Genomic DNA, 25,457 nt, shown 5'->3' on the forward strand with positions numbered 1-25,457 from the left:
TACAAGGTACATCCGTCAGATAAGAACTGAACCTTGCAGTATATTAACATTCAAACCTCTCCGATTTTACCTTTCTCATTCCCATATTCACCTGGTTGATATTAACACTCTTAATTATGTCTTATTTATGTTCGTCATGAGATTTGGTTTCAGTCCCTGTTGCTTGCCTTTGTATTCCAAGTATATAACACAGTATTCAGAAACATTAACTGTCCCCATCATACTTTACCGGCAGCGAAATTCTTGATCAGCTGTTTCACTGTATCTTGCCGCAAAAGTTTTTTTACTGTTTTGAGAGGAAGATGTATTAATAAATCAATTTATTAATAAAAATAAATAAATTAACTGTGCACTACTACTACCCCTACCAGGTTTCTCGGCCAAACTAAACGGCCCTCCTTCCTTTTTTTTTTTTTTTTTTGCGGTACTCTTTGTCAAGAACTGGAACAAAGTACAAAACTTGAATTCTGTTGAACGGTATTGAAAATGCGAGTGACGTGTTCCTCTATCGCGTGTACAGTTACTTTTGTGAGTTCGGTTCTCATTCCACGTCTTATAGGAATCGTGTTGACGGGACAACGGTATCTCGGATGACTGTGAACACTAAAGTCACTTTCCGTTCACATTCCTGGAAGCTTTAATTTCAGCTCATGTGAGTCATCGAATTTTAATTCCAAAGATATCTGGCACACTGCTACTATTAGAGGAATCTCTCAATCTATTCCTAGGTACATAATTACTGCAATATATTTACGTTGCCTAAAGTCTAATTAACAGGTCGTAGATGACGCTACGTCTTGACATTTCTACAAAAGCAATTCTTTAAAAAGAGAACGGTGCCTCTGCGCACAGAATAGGCGTATACAATAAGTGGTAAGTAATTTTTTATCGATTAGATAGTAGTTACATTGCTGTACGCCCTTCCTCCGGGGTTCTGATAAATTACAGCATATCATACACTTATGTGATGGACTTCATTAACTGTATATTGTTGTTCATTCAACGTGTGAAAACATTTGTTTTCTCACAAAGTAGGGTGACTGTTTTAAGAAGAGCTTAGGATAAATCAAATTCCCTTCTAGTGCATGACGTGGAAGCCTAATTATCATGTTTTGCTACCATTCTGACATTTCGCACGTTGCAAGTGAATACATGAATGCGTCGTTCATTAGCCTAATGTCCGGGGAGATCTTTTACTGGTATCTTGCATTAACGTTTTGTGGAAGAAAGCCTTTGTGAGTTTATCACCAAAAACAGTTGACTGCTTCACCATCGTCTGAATCCGTTCGCTTTCTGTAATGTTTTCTTCTTAACGACATCATAAATTCGGTACCGTTTCATTGTCTCAAAAAATATATATGATCCTATTGCTGAGGCGAAATAGACTTCGTTGTTCTGGCGATGGGTTCTTGTGTTCACCACTCGCTAATAGCAGTCCACTTTAACCATTGGGGTTCGGTGACATTCGTTTTATTTCATGGCAGTCTCAGTAATGTTTGCAGTCGTGCGTGGATTCGAGACAACGGGCAGGGAGAGCAGCGAGTGGAAACTTTCATTTTCCTGAGCCTCAGCTTACTTCCGCTCCAATAAACTGAGCCGAATCATGCGGTGTGTGGCCTACGGTGTCAGCCGTACATCATTACTTCCACCGGTGCGACTCAGATTTCAGTTGTGACAAAACTAAACGCCTATTCTCGTAAGTGACGTACACCTCGCAGTTTCTTAAGACTCTTCAATTAATGTCTTGTATGAAACATAGGGGTCTGACCAGATATACGCTATGGCTTAGTTACGAATGACGCTTTCTCCTTAAATACGAAAGTTTTGTTAAAAATATGGATTGGGAAACAATTTATTCGACAGCCTTTGCGTTCGGACAGTTAAGACCAAGTATGTGGCTCAGAATACCCATTTTGATGCTATCGATTAATAAAAATAACATACTCAAGGCTACAGTACATCAACAGGTTATGAATTGCAGGGTTCTTCGCTGTCTAGGGGAAATGAAGTGTTATTTTAACGCAAAAAATGTTTGAAGTCGTACGAAGAATTGGAAATCGGTGAACTGACGGATGAGGAATGGACATATAGACTGTCTTAACAAATTGGAATATTCATTCTTTGCTTGTCCTTTTGGAAACGTTGTACGGGAGAGTTGGAATTTGTCAGTTCTGCTCTCATAGTCTGAGTACAAAAAGTATACAAGAAGTAGAATAAAATATCAGCAGCAGAATGAAAGTTCAACTACAGCAGATACTAACGCTGAGGTTTACAAGAGCCATAGTACATCTTGTTGGTAAGGGTAGATTTGTGACCTCGAAGTTCAGATTAATGATGAACACGTATTTCAAGTTATCAAGTGTAAGAGTCACAGCTAATGCATGGAGATGATAACATTGACTCAAGACAGGTAGGTTAAGAGATACTCAAGGATGTGGAACGTATCACAAAAACAAAAGTACATGTTATTTGTATTTATCTAGCGATGAAGTGATATAATAACGCCGATTCCAATTGACCTTAAGTGCAATTACCTTGAAGGAAAATGACTAAGTAAGTTGAGCCGTGGCCCTCGTTACTGGCGCACCAGTCTCTTGGATGTCCATTATCGATTCTTCGATGTTTCTTATCTTTGCTTGCGTTGTTGTTTTCCGCATTTGCGGGGCAAGTGGCAGTTGACGTTTGCTCGGGCTACCGTGGAAGCAACCACGTATATGTGGAGTTGGCTGTACATGGTCTGCCGGTTCAGCACGGAGGATATGTGTTGGCTGCCTGCCTGTCTGTTCCCCTGATTTTGCTCGTCGTGCCTTGTGGCCGCCTAGCTTGGGTTGCTGCCTGGTGTATCCTACACGAGCCATACCGGACGTCCAGCAGAAGCCAGCAAAAGTTAGGCAGCCTTGTGTTTCTTTAAAGAAAACGAGCAAATCTATAAGACCTATTGTAACCAAATTTGGTTACCCCTTAAGTGTAGCCTTCGAGTTTACACTGCCTTTGGGGATAGCTAAGTCTTTTAAATTTAAATAGTTGGGGTTTCCTGTCCTTCATAATCTTTTGGGGTTTTATTTGAATTTTTTCTTTGGGGTTCCTTCCTTGTGCTTGGTGACTCCTGGTTAAAAGTCAGAGAAGGTATTTGACGTTACTGCCACTTCCGGCGTTTGTCTTTTCAATTAAGTGTTGTCATTCCTTCGAGCGACCTGGTGTCACTGCTCGTTAATTAATGCTGGTTTATGTGTACTTCATATTGAATTGGACATTTCAATTAATGTTTTGAGCGGAGTATAGTACTAAAGCAACCTCGTTGTATACTACCGTGTGCCCCGGTCTAGTACCTTAATTTTCAGTGGCACGAATTAACTCCACTACCGGTTTTACTAATGTGCTCCCTTCAAAATCTTGTCTTGTGTAAGTTTGCCCCATTTGTGTCTGGGAACACAGAGATGAGCTTTAGTGTGACTTCAGTGCTAGTCAGTTAATGGAATCTTCATTTTGGCTTGGCTTCCACTGAGGAGTTTGAGTGGAGCATAGTGTGTTTGATTTGTTATTCATTTAATTACTGTAAGTTTATTTAATGGGGAGCAAGACATTTAAAGACTGTTGGTATTAACTCTCCTAGTTGCGGGGTGTTGCTAATTCGTTCCAGATAGCCTTCTACGTATTCAATGGCAAGGCTGTTGATTTGTTGGTTACTGTGAGTACAAATTCACGCTATTTATATGTTACCGAAATTGTTGAAGTGTCTGTGACGTGATTCAATCACTAGCTACGTGTTTGAGCTAAATTGATATAAACCTTACATTGCCTCCTTAAAATTTGTTGTCAGCAGGAACCCTTAAGACAACTAAGTTTTTTCACAGCTTTACTGGGAGCAATATTTCATGTAGTTAAATTTTGTCTTAAAATGTGTATTTCTCTGATATAATAAACGAGTGATAAAAGAAAAAAGCAAAGGGGCCTTGTCCTTCCCATTGTGTCCGGTTTGTAACACGTATCATAAGTAATAACCTCAAACGTACTTGAATTTAAGAGGTTATACGAAACTTTCATCATTTAATCATACAGTAAAGTGTGATTAAATGATGATGAAAGTTTCGTATAACCTCTTAAATTCAAATACGTTTCAGGTTATTACTTATGCTACGTGTTACAAACCGGACACAATGAGAAGGACAAGGCCCCTTTGCTTTTTTCTTTTATCACTCGTTTATTATATCAGAGAAATACACATTTTAAGACAAAATTTAACTACATGAAATATACAGCTTTACTGTATGATTAAATGATGATGGCGTCCTCTTGGGTAAAATATTCCGGAGGTAAAATAATCCCCCATTCGGATCTCCGGGAGGGGACTACTCAAGAGGACGTCGTTATCAGGAGAAAGAAAACTGGCATTCTACGGATCAGAGCGTGGAATGTCAGATCCCTTAATCGGGCAGGTAGGTTAGAAAATTTAAAAAGGGAAATGGATAGGTTAAAGTTAGATATAGTGGGAATTAGTGAAGTTCGGTGGCAGGAGGAACAAGACTTTTGGTCAGGTGATTACAGGCTTATAAATACAAAATCAAATAGGGGTAATGCAGGAGTAGGTTTAATAATGAATTAAGAAATAGGAGTGCGGGTTAGCTACTACAAACAGCATAGTGAACGCATTATTGTGGCCAAGATAGACACAAAGCCCATGCCTACTACAGTAGTACAAGTTTATATGCCAACTAGCTCTGCAGATGATGAAGAAATTGATGAAATGTATGACGAGATAAAAGAAATTATTCAGGTAGTGAAGGGAGACGAAAATTTAATAGTCATGGGTGACTGGAATTCGTCAGTAGGAAAAGGGAGAGAAGGAAACATAGTAGGTGAATATGGATTGGGGGGAAGAAATGAAAGAGGAAGCCGCCTTGTAGAATTTTGCACAGAGCATAACTTAATCATAGCTAACACTTGGTTCAAGAATCATAAAAGAAGGTTGTATACCTGGAAGAATCCTGGAGATACTAAAAGGTATCAGATAGATTATATAATGGTAAGACAGAGATTTAGGAGCCAGGTTTTAAATTGTAAGACATTTCCAGGGGCAGATGTGGATTCTGACCACAATCTATTGGTTATGAACTGCAGATTGAAACTGAAGAAACTGCAAAAAGGTGGGAATTTAAGGAGATGGGACCTGGATTAACTGAAAGAGCCAGAGGTTGTAGAGAGTTGGGAGAGCATAAGGGAACAATTGACATGAATAAAGAAATACAGTAGAAGAAGAATGGGTAGCTTTGAGGGATGAAGTAGTCAAGGCAGCAGAGGATCAAGTAGGTAAAAAGGCGAGGGCTAGTAGATATCCTTGGGTAACAGAAGAAATATTGAATTTAATTGATGAAAGGAGAAAATATAAAAATGCAGTAAATGAAGCAGGCAAAAAGGAATACAAACGTCTCAAAAATGAGATCGACAGGAAGTGCAAAATGGCTAAGCAGGGATGGCTAGAGGATAAATGTAAGGATGTAGAGGCTTGTCTCACTAGGGGTAAGATAGATACTGCCTACAGGAAAATTAAAGAGACTTTTGGAGAGAAGAGAACCACTTGTATGAATATCAAGAGCTCAGATGGCAACCCAGTTCTAAGCAAAGAAGGGAAGGCAGAAAGGTGGAAGGAGTATATAGAGGGTTTATACAAGGGCGATGTACTTGAGGACAATATTATGGAAATGAAAGAGGATGTAGATGAAGATGAAATGTGAGATAATATACTGCGTGAAGAGTTTGACAGAGCACTGAAAGACCTGAGTCGAAACAAGGCCCCGGGAGTAGACAACATTCCATTAGAACTACTGATGGCCTCGGGAGAGCCAGTCATGACAAAACTCTACCATCTGGTAAGCAAGATGTATGAGACAGGCGAAATACCCACATACTTCAAGAAGAATATAATAATTCCAATCCCAAAGAAAGCAGGTGTTGACAGATGTGAAAACTACCGAACGATCAGTTTAATAAGTCACAGCTGCAAAATACTAACGCGAATTCTTTACAGACGAATGGAAAAACTGGTAGAAGCGGACCTCGGGGAAGATCAGTTTGGATTCCGTAGAAATGTTGGAACACGTGAGGCAATACTAACCTTACGACTTATCTTAGAAGAAAGATTAAGAAAAGGCAAACCTACGTTTCTAGCATTTGTAGACTTAGAGAAAGCTTTTGACAACGTTAACTGGAATACTCTCTTTCAAATTCTGAAGGTGGCAGGGGTAAAATACAGGGAGCGAAAGGCTATTTGCAATTTGTACAGAAACCAGATGGCTGTTATAAGAGTCGAGGGGCATGAAAGAGAAGCAGTGGTTGGGAAAGGAGTGAGACAGGGTTGTAGCCTCTCCCCGATGTTATTCAATCTGTATATTGAGCAAGCAGTAAAGGAAACAAAAGAAAAATTCGGAGTAGGTATTAAAATTCATGGAGAAGAAGTACAAACTTTGAGTTTCGCCGATGACATTGTAATTCTGTCAGAGACAGCAAAGGACTTGGAAGAGCAGTTGAACGGAATGGACAGTGTCTTGAAAGGAGGATATAAGATGAACATCAACAAAAGCAAAACGAGGATAATGGAATGTAGTCAAATTAAATCGGGTGATGCTGAGGGGATTAGTTTAGGAAATGAGACACTTAAAGTAGTAAAGGAGTTTGGCTTTTTAGGGAGCAAAATAACTGATGATGGTCGAAGTAGAGAGGATATAAAATGTTTCTGAAGAAGAGAAATTTGTTAACATCGAGTATAGATTTAAGTGTCAGTAAGTCGTTTCTGAAAGTATTTGTGTGGAGTGTAGCCATGTATGGAAGTGAAACATGGACGATAACCAGTTTGGACAAGAAGAGAATAGAAGCTTTCGAAATGTGGTGCTACAGAAGAATGCTGAAGATAAGGTGGGTAGATCACGTAACTAATGAGGAGGTATTGAATAGGATTGGGGAGAAGAGAAGTTTGTGGCACAACTTGACTAGAAGAAGGGATCGGTTGGTAGGACATGTTTTGAGGCATCAAGGGATCACAAATTTAGTATTGGAGGGCAGCGTGGAGGGTAAAAATCGTAGAGGGAGACCAAGAGATCAATACACTAAGTAGATTCAGAAGGATGTAGGTTGCAGTAGGTACTGGGAGATGAAGAAGCTTGCACAGGATAGAGTAGCATGGAGAGCTGCATCAAACCAGTCTCAGGACTGGATACCACAACAACAACAACATACGAAACTTGTGACTATCATGTAATAGTATACAGGAGAAGTCGCTAACTATTGCCACCGAGAATAACTCCGGAGGTATGATATGGGCTGAAACGTTTGTGGGAGAGAAGTTGCATGGGACAACAGGGCCATAATATGACATTGGTTTTTTGGTGATAGGTGGCGTCGCGTCGGAGATATGAAGATCACCTTTGTTTCTTTATATGGGATGCTATAGCTTGGTACTTATTTTCTGATAGCGGCTATCTAGACAAATCCAATTATAAGTAACATTAAGGTCCTTGAAGGTCATAGAAGGTCAAAAAGGTGGCATGAACGTCCATTTACAGATGTTGTTCGAAGTGATGACCATTGGCATCAATGCAGAGCTGCAATCTTCTTATCATGGATTGAGTGGTATTCCTTATCACATCGGCACTTATCGAGACACATGCTCTGACAATTTTCTCTCGTATATCGAGCAAACAGTAAATATTCGTCGAACGAGGCGTGTCCATCTAACGTGCCATTGACATGTAAACACCATTTGACGGTTTCGCAATACAACACTAATAGGAACATTAAGACTAGTATCGTCGAATCAAGAGAATGTGAATGATGTATTCCTTCAAGGAACAAGTTGATATGCTTCTCATTTACGGAGAATGCCTACGAAATTCGCTGAGAGCTAGAGACTTATACGTTGAAAGATATCATCAACGTATTCACCCTAATCGTCGTACATTTAAATGTGTGTATGATAAATTGAGCAAAACTGAATCTTTTACGCATCGGAAACATATCAGGTAGATCAAAGTTACTAACGAAAAAACATAAATTGGTACTCTTGTCACTGTGGTTCGAGATCCTTGCGTTAGCCCGCGTGAAATCTCAAGGGTGTCCGACATGAGCCACAGGAGTGTTGTTCGTCTTCTGTATCGCCATAAATATCATCCTTACCGTATCAATTCTCACCTAGAATTAACTGAAACGGAATGTATGCGTCGCATTGTATTCTGCCGATGGGCTCAACTTCAGGTTCAGTGAGATGAAACATTTATTGATTTGATTTCACTTACTGACGAGGCTACAATCACGAACCATGGAAATGTTAATTTACATAACATTCATTATTCGAAAACTGAAATTCCATGCTGACAGCGGCAAGTTGCACACCCAAAACCGTAGTTGGTGAATGTATGGTGTGGGATTCTGGAAGGCAGAATTATGGGGCCCTATCTTATCGAAGGAAATCTTAATGGTAGGAAGTACACCACATTCCTGCTAGAAACATTAGGTCTGTTACTCGAAGATATATATTTATGAACAGGGAACAGAATGTGATATCAACACGATGCGTGTCCGGCATATTTTTCGCTGATGGCTAGAAAGGAGTTGCAGAGACAATTCCCAAATCGTTGGACTGGATGCGGAGGAGATGTGTCGTTTATGAAGACGTCCCAACTTCACCTAAGGATATGCGGAAGAGGATTGTCAGAGCATGTGCTTCCATAAGTGCCAAAGTGCTAAGGAATACCATAAAATCCATGATAAGGAGAGTGCGGCACTGCATTGTATACCAATACTTTGAACATATTCTGTAAATGGGTGTTCATGGCATCTTTTTGACCTTCGTTGACGTTCAAAGACGTTACTGCTACACATCGTTGGATTCGTCTCGATAGCCGCTATCAGAAAATAAGTACCAAACTATAGCATCCCATTAAAAAAAAAGATAGAGTTTACCTTCATATCTCTGAGGCGACCCCATCTAGCATAGAAAACAAAACAAAAAAAAAACATCATATTATGGCCCCTGTTGTCTCATGCAACCTTTTTCCCACAAACTTTTCAGCTCCTATCATACTTTCGGAGCTATCCTTGACGGCAGTACTTAGTGACTCACCCGGTATATAAACCGCCGGAAAAAATTTGTACACCGGGAAAGATAATATCAATTTTGATTTGATAACGAAATATGCCATCTTGAAGATAGTATCCGTACTGATAACGGTTTCAGTGTCCTTCGCCAACTGATAGCGTAGTGGCACAGCTAACAGAGCACCATAGCCTTTAATAAGGAATTCTCACTGCCAGAGGGCTTAGCTTTGTGCAAATGTGTGAAACAATGAGGCAACAATGCCACGGATTCGCGCTCGTGCTTCCTATAGCCAAAGGAGCAAGTTTCAAAGGGACCAAATTGTCGCCTTCAGAGTGTCGGGGTAGTCCTTTCGGAGAATTGCCACACAAGCTAGACGTGTTGCGTCAGTTGTGCAACAATCCTGCTATCAAGGGCCACATGAACATTCTCACACCCGTAGACGTCGTTCTTGAGGTCCACGCAGCACTGACGCCCACCGGGATCGTCGCATTATAATGGCAGATCGTATAGCAGTCACAGCACAGATAATAGAGCTTCTGAGTCTGGACGTGTCAACATGTTATCGACAGTGGGTAGACAAACCTCTAGTCCGTCTGCCACTCACGCCACAGCATTGACGTGCACGCCATGTAAGAAGATCACTTTAAGGATGGAATTACGCGCCACGGTCTTCAGCAATGAAAGCAGACTATGCCTGTGCGTACGACGTACACTTGCTCAGTGCTGTCTCGTAGAGTGCATCCGTTCAAGAAACGGTTGCCACCTTCCAGGCCTTATAATCTTGGATGCGATAAGGTACTGCTCTCGTTCACCTTTAATGTTTCTGGAGGGGACACTAACCAGCACTTGGTATGTACAGGATGTTGTTAGACTCGTTCTTTTGTCCTTCTTGCAACAGGGAGGTGATGTGTTGTTCCAACAGGATAACGCTAACACAACGCTGCTCGTAAAACTCATCGTCCTCTGCAAGACGTACATCAACTTGCCAACAAAACCTGTGGACTGTTCCCCAGTCGAGCACTTATGAGATATGATGGAACGAGAAGTGATTAGTGCTACTCACAAACCAACAACCCTTTCTGAGCTATCTGAGCAGGTAGAGCAGGCGTGGCAAAACGTATGCTAGACATTGTTCTCCATCTGTGGGATATACTGGGTGCCAGTTCCTGTGTTGCCGCCTGTGGAGGATACTGCACATCTTAGTATGGTTGTTAGAGAGTGCCACTTAGGACTACAGGGCTTGGTTTGACTCTTCACAAGAGTCTTCTGTTCCTTCCTAGCCGCAAAAGTTTTCGTTTTCTGACTGTGCTCAAGCTTATTCCACTCTGTCCATTTCAGTCAACTGGTTCCTCTGCTCTTTTTGCCAGTAAGAGGCACTGGAAATACCCCTTGCAGCGTGAGCTGCTGGAATTCGTTCCAATCCGATATGGTTTATAGTGGAATTTAATGTTTCTCTAGATCTGATTTCTCTACGGTGATCCATCTGTTCTTGGATGGCTTCCGTCCAATTGTTGTGGTGCACATCGTGTTTGTGAGTCTGCGGGAGTTCATGCAGGTGAAATGTCCATTCTTTGGAATGGTACAGCTCCCTGATTCGTTAGGTCCCATCTTTTTCTCATATTGGCCCTAATACTCTCAATAGAATTTCCCATTCCTTGAGCTCTAAGTCCCACAATGTCCCAGTCCTATTTATGAAGAGGCATTCATCGGTATAGAATACGGAGGGTCTCAATGCTGAGTTAAAATTTTTTCTTTATGATTCTTGAAATGTACCTGAAGAGGCAAATGCTCCTGCAGGAGCACATCTGATACCTACTGCCGGCGTGGCGCATCTGGTGTCTATTACCATGATCTTACTCGCACTTGCTAAAATCCATTCTCTTACATACACGACTGCATGGACCTTACGGATTCCTTCTCGTGGAATTGCAGATGGGGCTCGCTTTATGTTAGTGATGAACTTAGTTTTATGACACCGATCTTCAGACTGGTCACAGCTGCTACGCTGTTGAGGCTCTACTTTACTTCATCTGTTGATTCCATGGAATGAGCTGTGCGTAAATGCTTCACAGGTGGCTTATGATGTTAGATTTCTATATAATCTGATGATTTCGACGAATTCGTCTCTCTGGCAAAGGCAGGCACTATCTGCGTGGGGAGCCACTGTTAAAACTAAGTTTTTGAAAACAGGGACTCCACAAGTCGCTGTTAATACTCTTTACATACCGGTTTCTCTCCTCAAATAAACAAGAGAATCATCTAAATATACACTGTAAAGGATACAATTTGAGATAATAGGGAAAACTTACAACGACATTACGTTAAGTACATATTTTGTTTCCAGTATGGTGGCTTACGTTTTAAGTTGGCCAATAGTCCTAAAGATTGCCTTTAATGTTGCCTGACAGCACTAAGGATTGAAACGGCTGTACTATAACCCTTGAACTTAAGTTTAAAGTACACTTAAAGTACAGTACTAAATGATGACACTGACAGCACAAAAGATTAAATTAACTATAAAATAGTATTTGCAATGTGCATGGCATAGTGTATCCATATGTAATTTACAAATACAGAAAAATTTATTCACATTTGAACAGCCTCTTTTATGGGTGTGTATACACACATCTCATATCTGTACATATCCGCCTATCATTCGGAAAAGACGTCTCTAAACATTAAAATATGTTCCATACACTTTATAAAATTACAAATGTGAATTCTAAACTACTGTTTTTATAAAAATTTCTATTAGGTTAATAACGCAGGTGTTATACACGTTCTATCGAAAAGAATCATCCGAGTTGGCACGTCTATATTTCTGAAACTACTAAACATATACAATGATTTTTTTTATGAACGGCAAAGTCCAAAATTTTCTTCCATACATTTTCATAGGTGTTCAATATGTCCTCCTTGAGATGCGTGGTGTATGTCAGTGCGGTATTCTAATTGTTCCCGCACTGCAAGAGCATGTGTCGAGTTACAGCTTCCAAAATTGCTGTTATTCGATATGATTCATTCACTGTTGTTGGTAACGGAGGCACCTAAAGAGACACTTTTATAAACCCCCACAAGAAATAATCACATAAAGTCGGGTCCGTTGACCTACGAGGTCAGTAATATAAGGCAGAATCCTTTGGTCCATTGCGAATGATGCATCGCTCAGTAATCGTGTGATTTAAGAATTCCCGCACTGCCGGATGCCAGCGTGGCGGTGCCCCATTCTGTTGGTAAATGAAGTCGTTCGAATTGGTCTCAAGCATATCGTGATATGTACTTCCTATAAGAATGCTCTCGGCAAAGAAAACTGGGAAATCCACCTGATCCCGTGAAACAGCACAAAACACATTAAATTTTGGAGAGTCCCTTTCATGTTGTAAAACTTCATGTGGTTATTCCGTACTTATTACTATCATAATATGACGGTTCACCTTTCCGTTTATATGGAATGCTGCCTCGTCATTAAACACTAGGTATGGAAGATTGTCTACAACGAAATTACAGATCTCCACATGTTGTTGTTTATCGCTTTCACGAAGAACATGCTGTAGCTGAATTTTGTATGGTTTCACGACTAAACAGCGACACATCACGCGCCAAGCGGACCTCGGGAGCACGTTGAGCTGTCGAGCTGAACGGCGATCGGATGGCTGCGGACTCCTTGTGAAGCTATGGCGGATGCGTTCTACGTCTGTGTCACGCACTCGGGGCGGCCCGGCGATTTGCCTTTACATAAACAACCTGTTTCTTTGATTTGTTCATGCCATCATCTAATGCTCTGTGCTGCATGATGATCCATATCATAGCTAGTACGAAAGTCCCGCTGAACAGTTCTTACTGACCCGTGCTGCGCAAAACGTAGAACATGAAAACGCTTTCAGCTGACCCGAGAGCATTTCTGCTAGAACGGAAATGGACGCACACTGCTGCTACCCAGCGGGAACCATGTAGAACTCAAGAATCTGCTCTTTCCAACAGTAAGTTGTTCAAACACATATCTAAAATAACATAATAGTTATGATTTTTGTAAATTGGATAATTCTTTTGGATACACCCTGTATTCTTTTCTATGAAAATTCCCAGTTCTTCTGAAACATTTAACAGAGGACCGTTATCATCAATGTGGATAATTTTGATACTGTCTACAGTCTTAACTAATGAATATTTAGTCGTTCTCAGGTAATCATCCAGTGCTGTACGACATGAATTTTATTTTCATCGCTCCTTTTCAATGGAATGTAACTCCCTTCCAGTTTAGCAAATGTATGTGCTCTGTAAAGTTTGGTAATTTTTTTATATACTCCTGATTTACTGAACCTGTCCTTATGTACATTCTCATTCTGTATTAGTGTGTGCCTAAGGGAGTTCCTAGTTCGAAATGCTACTTTACCTTTCTTTCTTGGGAAACATCTCGCAACACCGAGCGTTACAGGAACTTTGTATGTGAGTGTAATAAACATTATGTCATCTGCTGGCGTGCTTTTTGTTTAATATACTTCTGTATAGTGTGATACAATTTCATTATATGATGTTCTTGGCAGCTGATCCTTAATGTTATATTTTTGACTGTCTGTAATTCTGTACCTCTGTCTTCGTCTGTGAGTGGTAATTGTACCGTTCTGTGTAAAGCTGCATAGAAATATACTTTTCTGTGTTGGATTCGATAATTTGAATTATTTCCAGCTATTATAACCGAATATGTAGTCTTCTTGTAAAGTTTAAAGATATGTTTCGCATTAGATCTAGTAACTGACAAATCGAAAGAATTGATGCTATTATCAGTTTGATGATCAACTGTGAAGTAAATTTTTGAGTGCATTAGGTTGCTTTTTGCTACTTCATTCAGGTCTTTTTTTTCTTTATTGAATTTCGATTCCTCCCCAGAGGTGGGGAGAGGGGGAGGGGGCTGGCAACAGCGAAGTAATCAACAAAAACTGGCGATGAAACGGTGACTGGTTAGAAATGAAACAGGGCGAAATGTTGTAAAAGTGAAAATATAAAAACAGAGGGTTCGTGATGCTAGAATTAGACAGGCGTAATTTTTAAAAAAAAGGAGAAAAGCACGTAGAAAGTCAGGTTTCTGTTCGAATCTGTTAAAAAAACACACCTAGTGACCGGATGGTGTCTGTTCACAAGACATAAGAAATGGGTTGCACAATGACAATGCTGATACATCACTTAAACACTGCACTATAAAGTAGCCACGAAGGCAGATGGATGGAAAGGGGGGCGGGAGGGCCCAGAGAGAAGATAGGGAAAAGGGAGAATGAGAGGAAACGCAGAAAAGGGGGAGTCGTAGGAGGGAGAGGACACATGAAATGGCGCTGGGGCAGGGTGGACACGGAAGTGGGGAGGCAGTGGAGGGGAAAGCAAAAGGACTCAGGTGAGCGTAAGGAGTCAAAGAGAGGGTACGAGGGGGAATAATAAACAGGATGGAAGGGGGGAGAAGGAGACCAGAAAAAGGACAGAGGTAGGGATGGAGAGGTGAGGAATTGATAGGAGGGATAAATGGAGGGAGAAAGGGCATCTTCCGGGAGGGGGAATTGGCGGAATCCACCTTGGGAAAGGAGATGAAGGGTGTAGAGATGGAGGGTAAAGGGGACACAGTGGTGAAAGCGTGGAAGAGGGTGGGGATTAGAGAGGAGACGAGCAACTAGTGGGATGGTGGCGGGGGGGGGGGGGGGGAGGGAAATCCTGCAAGAGTTGTAAATGACTTAGATATGTTTGAGGAAAAGGAGCAGATGAGGGAAAAGGAGCAGATGAGGGAAAGGAATCAGGTTACAGATAATCCACGTGGATGATGGGAGGCGTATATGGAAGGCGAGGCACGGTGCATGATGCTCCAGGAATTGGAGGTACTTACAGATTTTTTTCAGGGGGGGGGGGCGGATATCCAGGGAGGACTGGCATTACAGAGGATGGTACGCATAAAGGATCTGTGGGCGTAATGGGCGGTAGTGGCTTTCAACACTCATGTCCGGCCAGAGAGGAGGAGACAGAGGTTTTGTGGTCTTCGGAATGGATAGAGTGTGGATGCAACTGCGCTGTCGACAACATACCGGTGATAGAGCAGTATTTTCTGCTTTATATCGTGAAATTTATCGAAAAATATGATTTTCAAGTCATTACGAAATGTCAACATTTACTACTGTACTTTACGTAAGTTCAACTGCTATAATACTGCAACTTTAATCTTTAGAGGTGTCACGCAACTTCAGACGTATGTTACAGTACTGGAAGTAGAATACATTGCACTTTGCGATATTAGTTGTCCAGACTGTGCACACACAACACCACCTACACGAAAGGCGGCTGTGGCGAGGCATAGCAAAGCCAAAGCAAGTGCAGTCGGTGAGTGTATTAATAACGAGCCCCTTTTGCAACTAAATCGTCTTGTGTTGGTATTGCCGCCCCAGTACCATGGGGCTATGCCACTTGGCGCGCCATCCGGAATGCTGTATGGGTTCCACAACTCGACCCAACTTCATTGCATCCTGGCCTGAGACACGAGACAAACAGCCAGCGTCACCGCGGGTCCTGCCGAGCCCTGGGACACAGTGAGCCGGCCACAGGGCTTCCGCAGTGGAACGCGGCCACCGCGCCACACGTTCCGACCTGCCGAGCAGTATTGGAGGCACCAGTTATGCTTCAACCACTGCCGCCTTAGCTGCTGAGTCTGGGTACATCGCTAACAGAAGCAGTGGCGTTACGCCACCACCCGGACAATGCTGTACTTCATCATCATTGCCAGCAACCGTGGACACACACACACACACACACACACACACACACACACACACACACACACAGATGCGCGCGCGCGCGCGCGCGCGCGCCCGCGCGTGAAGCAGCTGAATCCTTCTACCATACTGAGGCTGCTTGTCATGAATAACGGCAGAGACCCGTCAAAAGGGAATCTGAAAAGCCCAAAATAATCTCTCCATTACTGGCCTTCTTCAATTCTTCTTTTTGCTTCGAATGGGCCTACTTTGGACCACGCTTGTTCAACAGTGGGGCTTTGATCTTTGCCCAGTACTGTCGCATTCTCTGTCGGTGTAACTCCTTCCTTCTTTGGGGTTTTTCCTGAAATCCTCGAACTTCCGTCAGGGTGTGTCTCACAGTCTGTCTGTTCTGGAGATAAGTTATTCCCAGTTTTTAATGTCCTCCTCGGTTTCTGTCAGCCAAGTGGTGCGAGCCTTCTTGTTCTGACATAAGGTGACCAGACGGCTGGTCAATCCATTTGGAGGCAATCTTGCAACATGGCTATAGAAAGCTACCCCTCTTTTTCTTGCACAGTCAGAGAGCCTCTCGATATGTTCGTAGAGCTCCGAGTAATGCCACCTTCTGAATTCCCCACCTTCTTCTACCGGGCCTAGGGTCTTACTGAGGATACTGCTCTCTCTGACTTCCAATTTCTCCATCAGACCTCTCCAGTTCATAGAAACATTCCATGGCATCCAGGGCTTCTGGTCATATAACTGATGTATAGTGCTTAAGTGTCAGGTTGCGTGACAGGCATTTCTTGTTCCTGGTGTTCATAAACAGTAGATAGGCTAGTTCCAATTTGTTGACTCTCATGAATAATGACGTTTTTTCTGATACGTTGGGTTCAATCCATTCGCCGAGATAGTTAAATTTCTCAGTCCTTTTGATCTCTTCAGTTATTATTGCATTATTTACAACACAATATCTGCAGTATATAATTAAATTTTGTACATCTCAAACTGATTTTATGGCCCAAAATTTGGCAGTCTGGACTTCCGAGACATTTGCTGAAATCAGGTTCTCCTGCCTCCGGCAACATTGGGCAGCCTATAAGGTGTTCACTATCATGAAGTTCCCAACATTTACAAGTTGCATCTCCAGTAATGCAGTCTCACCGCTTCGAGTTCTGTTTGCACCGCGCCACTCTACTTCCCAATTTGTTCAAAGATTTCCACGTTTGTTAGGGTAGTTGGAAACCAGCAGCGGATTCTTACTTTAGGTTTTGTTTGATACTTCCTGTAGCCTTGTTTCACCATAGTTGTATTCGGCGAGCGGAAGGTGATGATTTAATGGGTTCAGTTCCTTGGAGAAAGATCTTTCTCGACTTCAGCTTAGGACATGGTGCTTCGCTTCCAAACAAGGGATGCCTGTTTCTTCTTCTCAACCTCTGTCGCTGGTCATTGTCTGATAACCGGGGATATTATGCCTATCAGATGATAGATTTTGTCTGCTCGAGTTGGTCGTAGGCCTTCTTCAATTAGATGTGCCGACAGTGGTAGTTATTTCACTTAACTTAGATGCTAGAGAATTGAACTTACTTTCCTCTAGGTTTCCAGCACAGAGAACTCCCTTCCATTCACTACTGAAGTAATGTTTGCCAGGCCAGTTAAAATTCTTGTTGCACAATCTAATCTCTTTGGATTATTTGACGACAGGTTCCCCATATGCAGGCTGCAAACACCTCTTACGTTTGTTTGTGTCGTCGTCTGTTAAGCAAAAGGATATTTGTCATAATTGCAGTATTAAGTCGGGATTGGGTTCTCTTTCCGGTGTTCTCATTAGGTAATAGAGATGGGTACTTGATATTTCATCGAAATAAGCTGAGTCATTAACCATATTTTGACATCGACATTGTTACCAGTATCGCTCCTCCAATGATGTCGAAATAGTTTCATCTAGCAAACGGATGTTCTATGACTTCTTGACGTCTCCAAGACACAGTTCTGGCAATTAATTGAAGTACCGTGTGGTCTCTTGTGTGTCTGTGTGAAATCTTATGGGACTTAACTGCTAAGGTCATCAGTCCGTAAGCTTACACACTGCTTATCCTAAATTATCCTAAGGACAAATACACACATTCATGCCCGAGGGAGGACTCGAATCTCCGCCCGGGCATGTGGTCTATACAAGACTACTGACGAACACCACAGAGGAATCCATCGAGAGCTTGAGACCGTTTGCAAATCTGAGGCAGCGAGAAATGCATGAAGAAAGTATCGAAGAAATCGCCACGAAAAACTACATTCTTAATCAAACCTATTGGTTTGAAAAAAGGCATACCACAAATTTCATTCACACTTACGTATCCTGGAAATCAGTAGTCTGTATTCACTGTTTGCTATACAGGTCTGCAGGACATTCTTTAATGCACACTACAAATAATACAAAGCACTCTCTCTTGGACAAGGAAAGCATTCACTTCACTAGATAAATCATTCTTAAGTATAATCCCGTCTTAAGAAATGGAGAAAAGTATGACAGCTATTTAGTTTCTAAATCACATGTTCCGAGAAAATCTACATCGTAAATAAAGATTTCCTTAGGCGCCCAAGCAATTCTGAAATATGCTTCTCCAAACTGTATCTATTTCCAAGAATCTAACACTGCAAGGTTTTTTTATCCGCTTCGTATCATAGTTTAAATAAATTGGGAGTGGAAACCTTTTAAGGCTTATGAATTGCGTAAATGTACCTCCTCTAAATTCAGTGGCAATAAATTGACTAGTAGCGAATTAAATGTCTTCTCAAATGTCACTGACAACTCTCTTTAAAGTTATAGTTGTTTTATTATTTATTGCACTGTTTGTGTTACTTTTAAACGTAGCGACTAAGTATTCGATAATTTTATTAATGGAATTGTCGACAACAACTGTGAAAAGAGTGATGTCTTAATATAAACATTTTTTCACTTGAGTTTGTTCTTCAAAATTGCATCTCTTTATTTATTTATTTCTCTCATGCACTTTCGAGTTATATATGTAGAAACGCATTGACGTGCTAAATGTTCGTCTCTGTATCCTTGTTTGAGGATACTCCACAACTGCAACAGTTACTTCTTCTCCTTTGCCTGCCAAGTGAATGGACGTCATGTAGAAGAAGATATATAGTAAGTAAGCCGAGCGACTGCTGTTCAATACAAAGAACTTGTTTTCGACATTTCATTTAATTACATTTGTACTAATAATTGGTGAAAAGGATAATATACAGCAGAATAGGAGAGCAAATTGAGGAAGTGTTAGACGACGATCAATTTGGCTTTAGGAAAGATAAAGTCACTGAGAGGCAGTTCTGAGGATGTTGTTGATAATGGAAGGAAGACTAATGAAAAAGACATTGTCATAGCATTTATCAATCCGGCAAAAACGTTAGACGGTGTCAGATGGTGCAATATGTTCGAAATTAAGCTACAAGGAAAGACGGTAATGTGCAATTCGTACAAGAGTCAAGGGATAACAATAAATGTGGAAGACAAAGAACGGAGTTCTCAGGTTAAAAAGGTTGTAAGGTAGTGTTCATACCTATTGTTAAATTTATACATCGGAGAAGCAATGACAGAAATAAAAGAAAGGTTTAAGAGTCGACTTAAAATTTGAGCCTGAAGGATATCAGTGATAAAATTCACAAATGACATTGCCATCCTCCGTCACAGTGAAGGAGAATTACAGGATCTGCTAAATAGAATGAACAGTTCAATGAGTACAAAATATGGCTGAGAGTAAATCAAAGAAAGACGAAAATAGTGAAAACTAACAGAGATGAGGTCAGCGAGAAACTTAACATCATTATTGGCGATCATTAAGTAGATGAAGTTAAAGGATTCTGCTATCTAGGCAGCAAAGTAATCTATGACGGACGGAGCAAGGAGGACATAAAAAGCAGACTAGCACTGATAGAGAGGGCATTCCTGTCAAGAGAAGTCTACTGATATCAGACAAAAGCCTTACTTTAAGGAAGAAATTTCTGAGAATGTACGTCTGCAGCACAGCAATGTATGGTAGTGAAACATGGACTATGGGGAAACCGGAGCGGAAGAGAATCGCAGCATTTGAGATGTGGTGCTGCAGACGAATGTAGAAAATTAGGTGGATTGATAAGGTATCAACGAAGAGGTTCTTCGCAGACTCTGAAAGGAAAGGAATTCATGGAAAATACTGACAAGAAGAAAGGACACTATATTAGGTCATCTGTTATGACGTCACAGAATAACTTCCATTGTACTACAGGAAGCTGTAGAAAACAGAGGTTATAATACATCCAGAAAATAATTGAGGACGTTAAGTTGCAAGTGTTACTCAGAGATCAAATGGTTGCCAAAGGAGAGGAATTTGTGAGGGGCTGCATGAAACTACTCAGAAGCCTGAAGCAAGAAGACAGTTGGATTGTTGAAAATCGATTGCACACTCTAGTGCAAGTTCTTGTGCTGCAGCGTCGTCTATAGTATGGCACGGTTCTAACGTAGTCTTGCACGCTACATTGGTGTTTTATCCAGTAGATCGTTTAATTGAACCCTTACTTGCGCTTACGTGCACAACTGGTTTGGTGATATTGCCCTGGGAATGTGAAGTAGTAGCGAATACATACGTTGCCGACTGCCATGTAATGAAACTACTCAGAAGCCTGAAGCAAGAAGACAGTTAGATTGTTGAAAAACGATTGCACACTCTGGTGCAAGTTCTTCTGCGGCAGCGTCGTCTATAATATGGCACGGTTCTAGCGTAGTCTTGCACGCTACATTGGTGTTTTATCCAGTAGATCGTTTAATCGAACCCTTACTTGCGCTTACGTGCACAACTGGTTTGGTGATATTGCCCTGGGAATGTGAAGATGTTGCCGACTGCCATGTAACATCTGAATGCTGGGAGAGTCACAGTGGTAACGGTAAAACCACATTATCTGCAAAAGACTGACCAAAGAAGCGGTAGAAAATTTGAGATACTCTCTACGAAGAAGAGTGATTGCAGTATTGTACACCTCTTTTTAATTCAGATAGAATCTCGTACTATGATAAGGTTTATATCCTATTTCGGTCATTTATTGACCATCTTCATATTCTGCAATCAGAAATGATGGAAAAATTCCTGTCTATAATCTCAAAATCTGTGAATCTCTTGCCGTTTCTATGTGTAATTAACGAAAGCTAAATTGAAATACCGCTGTACTGCACAGTGTACAACTAATTTAAACGACTAAATTTGTCCTTAAAGTATTTTGGTAACTACTGGCGTTTTTTACTAATGGAGTTTACCAGTTTAAGGATCTCAGTACAGATTTTTTTTCCCTGAGGCAGAATCTCATGATTTATAGTCGCAACCAATTATGATTATCAACATTGCATGTGACAAAAGAAAGCGTATACTACGACAGCCGTATTCCTCCGCTCGCAGAAAGTTCTTTTTATCCCCGAAGTAAGCTTTACTTAAAAGTGAAAGAACTGAGGAACTAGGGAAGGTAAAGATAATTAAATAGCATACCCTTTTTCACCTTACGTTACTTACAATATGAACGGTAAAAATTTTTATTTACTTTTTAATTTCTGTCCTTTTTTTATATATCCCTGTATCAGAATCTGAACAGAGCCCAAACTGATTACGATCACGTGATTGAGTGTAAAATAAATGGAATTGTATAGAATTATTAGGCCTATTAGTGGATGCCGAATAATATTACACACCATGAACTACAGACACTGTCGGGGTGGCTGGCGTGCATGCCACAAAAATACAGATACCCGCACTGTAAGTGAAGGGGTTTCTGTGGAGCGCACGGACAATGTGATTCCTGAAGGGGGACAGCGGCCTCTTCAGTAGTTGCATGGGGGCAGTGGTCTGAACGGTTGACTGATGTGGCCTTGTAACATCAGACAACAAGATCTTGTGGTGCTGGTATTTCTTCGGGTAGAAGACAAGGGGGAACTGCCCCTTTAACTTTTCTTGAGGATATTCAGATTCATTATATGGTTAAATGATGATGTGATCCTTCTAAGGATTGAAGGGTGGAATGTAAGGTCCCTTAATCGGATAGGTAGTCTTGAGAATTTAAAACGGGGGAATTGTATAGGTTGGAGATAGATATAGTAAAGAACAGTGAGGTTCATAAGTAGGATGAGCGTAACATCTGGTCAGCTGAGGGCAGGGTTATAGACATTCAAATAGAGGTAATGTAGGAGCAACCATGGACCTTGCCGTTGGTGGGGAGGCTTGCGTGCCTCAGCGATACAGATGGCCGTACCGTAGGTGCAACCACAACGGAGGGGTATCTGTTGAGAGGTCAGACAAACGTGTGGTTCCTGAAGAGGGGCAGCAGCGTTTTTTGTAGTAGCAGGGGCAACAGTCTGGATGATTGAGTGATCTGGCCTTGTAACACTAACCTAAACGGCCTTGCTGTGCTGGTACTGCGAACGGTTGAAAGCAAGGGGAAACTACAGCCGTAATTTTTCCCGAGGGCATGCGGCTCTACTGTATGGTTAATGATGATGGCATCCTCTTGGGTAAAATATTGCCGGCCGCGGTGGCCGTGCGGTTCTGGCGCTGCAGTCCGGAACCGCGAGGCTGCTACGGTCGCAGGTTCGAATCCTGCCTCGGGCATGGGTGTGTCTAATGTCCTTAGGTTAGTTAGGTTTAGGTAGTTCTAAGTTCTAGGGGACTTATGACCTAAGATATTGAGTCCCATAGTGCTCAGAGCCATTTGAACCATTTTTTTTTTTGGTAAAATATTCCGGAGGTAATGAGACACTTAAAGTAGTAAAGGAGTTTTGCTATTTGGGGAACAAAATAACTGATGATGGTCGAAGTAGAGAGGATATAAAATGTAGACTGGCAATGGGAAGGAAAGCGTTTCTGAAGAAGAGAAATTTGTTAACATCGAGTATTGATTTAAGTGTCAGGAAGTCATTTCTGAAAGTGTTTGTATGGAGTTTTAGCCATGTATGGAAGTGAAACATGGACGATAAATAGTTTGGACAAGAAGAGAATAGAAGCTTTCGAAATGTGGTGCTACAGAAGAATGCTGAAGATAAGATGGGTAGATCACATAACTAATGAGGAGGTATTGGATAGGATTGGGGAGAAGAGAAGTTTGTGGCACAACTTGGCTTGAAGAAGGGATCGATTGGTAGGACATGTTCTGAGGCATAAAGGGATCACCAATGTAGCATTGGAGGGCAGCGTGGAGGGTAAAAATCGTAGAGTGAGACGAAGAGATGAATACACCAACCAGATTCAGAAGGATGTAGGTTGCAGTAGGTACTGGGAGATGAAGAAGCTTGCACAGGATAGATAAGCATGGAGAGCTGCATCAAACTAGTCTCAGGACTGAAGACCACAACAACAACAGGAGCAAGTGTAATACTAAATAAGAAAACAGGAATTCGGATAATATACTATGAGCAGCATACACCGAGGTGAAAAAAGTCATGGGATACATCCTAATATCGTGTCGTATCTCCTTTCGCCCGACGTACTGCAGCAACGCGACATGGCATGGACTCAACAGTTCGTTGGAAGTCCCCTGCACAAATACTGAACCATGCTACCTTGATAGGCATCCATAATTTCGAAAGTGTTGCTTGTGCAGGATATTGTGCCCGAATTCGCTTCTCGATTATGTCCTATAAATATACGATAGGTGGCCAAATCATTCGCACGAATTCTCCAGAATGTTCTTCAAACCAATCACGAGCAGTTGTGACCTGGTGACACGGAGAATTGCCATTGTTAAAAATTCCATCGTTTTTTGCGAACAAGAATTCCATGATTGGCTCCAAATGGTCTCCAAGTAGATGAACATAACCATTTCCTGTCAATGATTGGTTCAGTTGGACCAAATGACCCAGTCCATTCCATGTAAACACAGCTCGCACAATTATGGATCCACCACCAGATTGCATGGTGTCTTGTTGATAGCATGAGTCCACGGTTTTGTCAGATCTGCGCCACACTCTAACTTTACCGTTAGCTCTCACCAACAGAAATCGGAACTCATGTGACCATGCCACGGTTTCTCAGCCGCTTAGGGTTCTAATCATATGGTGTCGAGCCCAGGAGAGGCCCTGCAGGCGATATCGTCCTGTTAGCACTGCCATTCACGTCGGTCGTCTGCAGCCACAAGCCATAAACGGCAAATTGATTGTCTGATAGCACTGGCAACTCTACGCAAACGCTGCAGCTCTCACTCGTTGCGTGAAGGCCGTACGCCACCGCATTGTCCATAGTGAGAGATAATGGCTCAAATTTGGTATTCGCCGCGCACCTTTGACACTGTGGATCTGGAAATTATGAACTTCCTGACGATTTCCGAAATGGAATCTCACAAGAGACTAGCTCCAACTACCATTCCTCATTCAAAGTCCCTTAACCCGCGGTGTGCGGCCGTAATTAAGTCGGAAAACATTTCACATGTATCACTTGAGTACAAATGAGAGCCCCAACAATGCATTGATCTTTTGTATCTTGTGTATGCGATACTGCTGCCATCTGTATATGTGCGTATCGTTAACCGATGATTTCTGTCACCTCAATGTACTGAACACATCTTCGTAGCCAAGGAAGACACGACGCCAACACGTAAAGTAATAGCATAAGTTTACAGGCCTACTAGTCCCGCAGATAATGAAGAGACTGGAAGAATATAGGACGAAATAAAAGAAATACTGTGAGAAGCATTTTTTAAGAGCGCTGAAAGACCTAAGACGAAACAAAGCCCTGGAGTAGATGACATTACCTCAATACTTCTTATTTCCTGGTTATAGCCAGCCATCGCAAAACTATACTCCTTAGTTTGCAAGACATATGAGACACGGGAAATACTCTGATACTCGCAGAAGTCCAATTTCAAGGAAAGCAGATGCCTGTCGTTATGAATATTACTGAACTATCAGTTTAATAACTCATGATTAGAAAATACTGACACGAATTGTTTGCGGATAGATGGTTAAAGTTGTAAAAGCCGAACTGAGGGAATATTAGTTTGGGTTCCGGAAAAATGTTGGAAGACAAGTAGTTGTACTGACCCTACGATTTATCTTAGAATAAAGGTTAAGAAAACAAACCTACATTTTTAGCTTCTCTAGATTTACAGAAAGCTTTCAAGAATAGCGGCAGGTAGTGTCAGGCGTTCCCCAAGGCTCAGTACTAGGTCCCATACTCTTCTCTCTGTATGTCAATGATGTGTCATCGGTTCTCACCTATTGCAAATATCATATGTAGTATGATGCCCTTAAGTTGTATCTAAGTGCGAAACTAAGCGATCTTAAGAAAGCTATTGAAAATTTCAGCACTGATCTCGATGCACTATCAACATGGGCACAGGACATAGGACTAAAACTAAACCCATCTAAAACCCAAGCGGTACTTGTTGGTCACTCTAAGCTCATTAGCCCAAAACATCGAGAATCCGTACCATCTCTTATCCTAAATGGAACAAATAATAACTTCTCTCCCTCAGCAAAGAGCATGGGAGTAATAATAGATGAAAATCTAAATTGGACAGAGCACGTAACTTCAGTGTGCAAAAAAGCATCAACATCCCTTCATGTCCTACAAAAATATAAAAAAACTCTTCCCTTCCGATCTGAAAAAGAAATTAGTACAAACGCTTATACTCCC

This window comes from Schistocerca nitens, chromosome 6 (genome assembly GCF_023898315.1).
Source record: "Schistocerca nitens isolate TAMUIC-IGC-003100 chromosome 6, iqSchNite1.1, whole genome shotgun sequence".
In the NCBI taxonomy this organism is placed as follows: Eukaryota; Metazoa; Arthropoda; class Insecta; order Orthoptera; family Acrididae; genus Schistocerca; species Schistocerca nitens.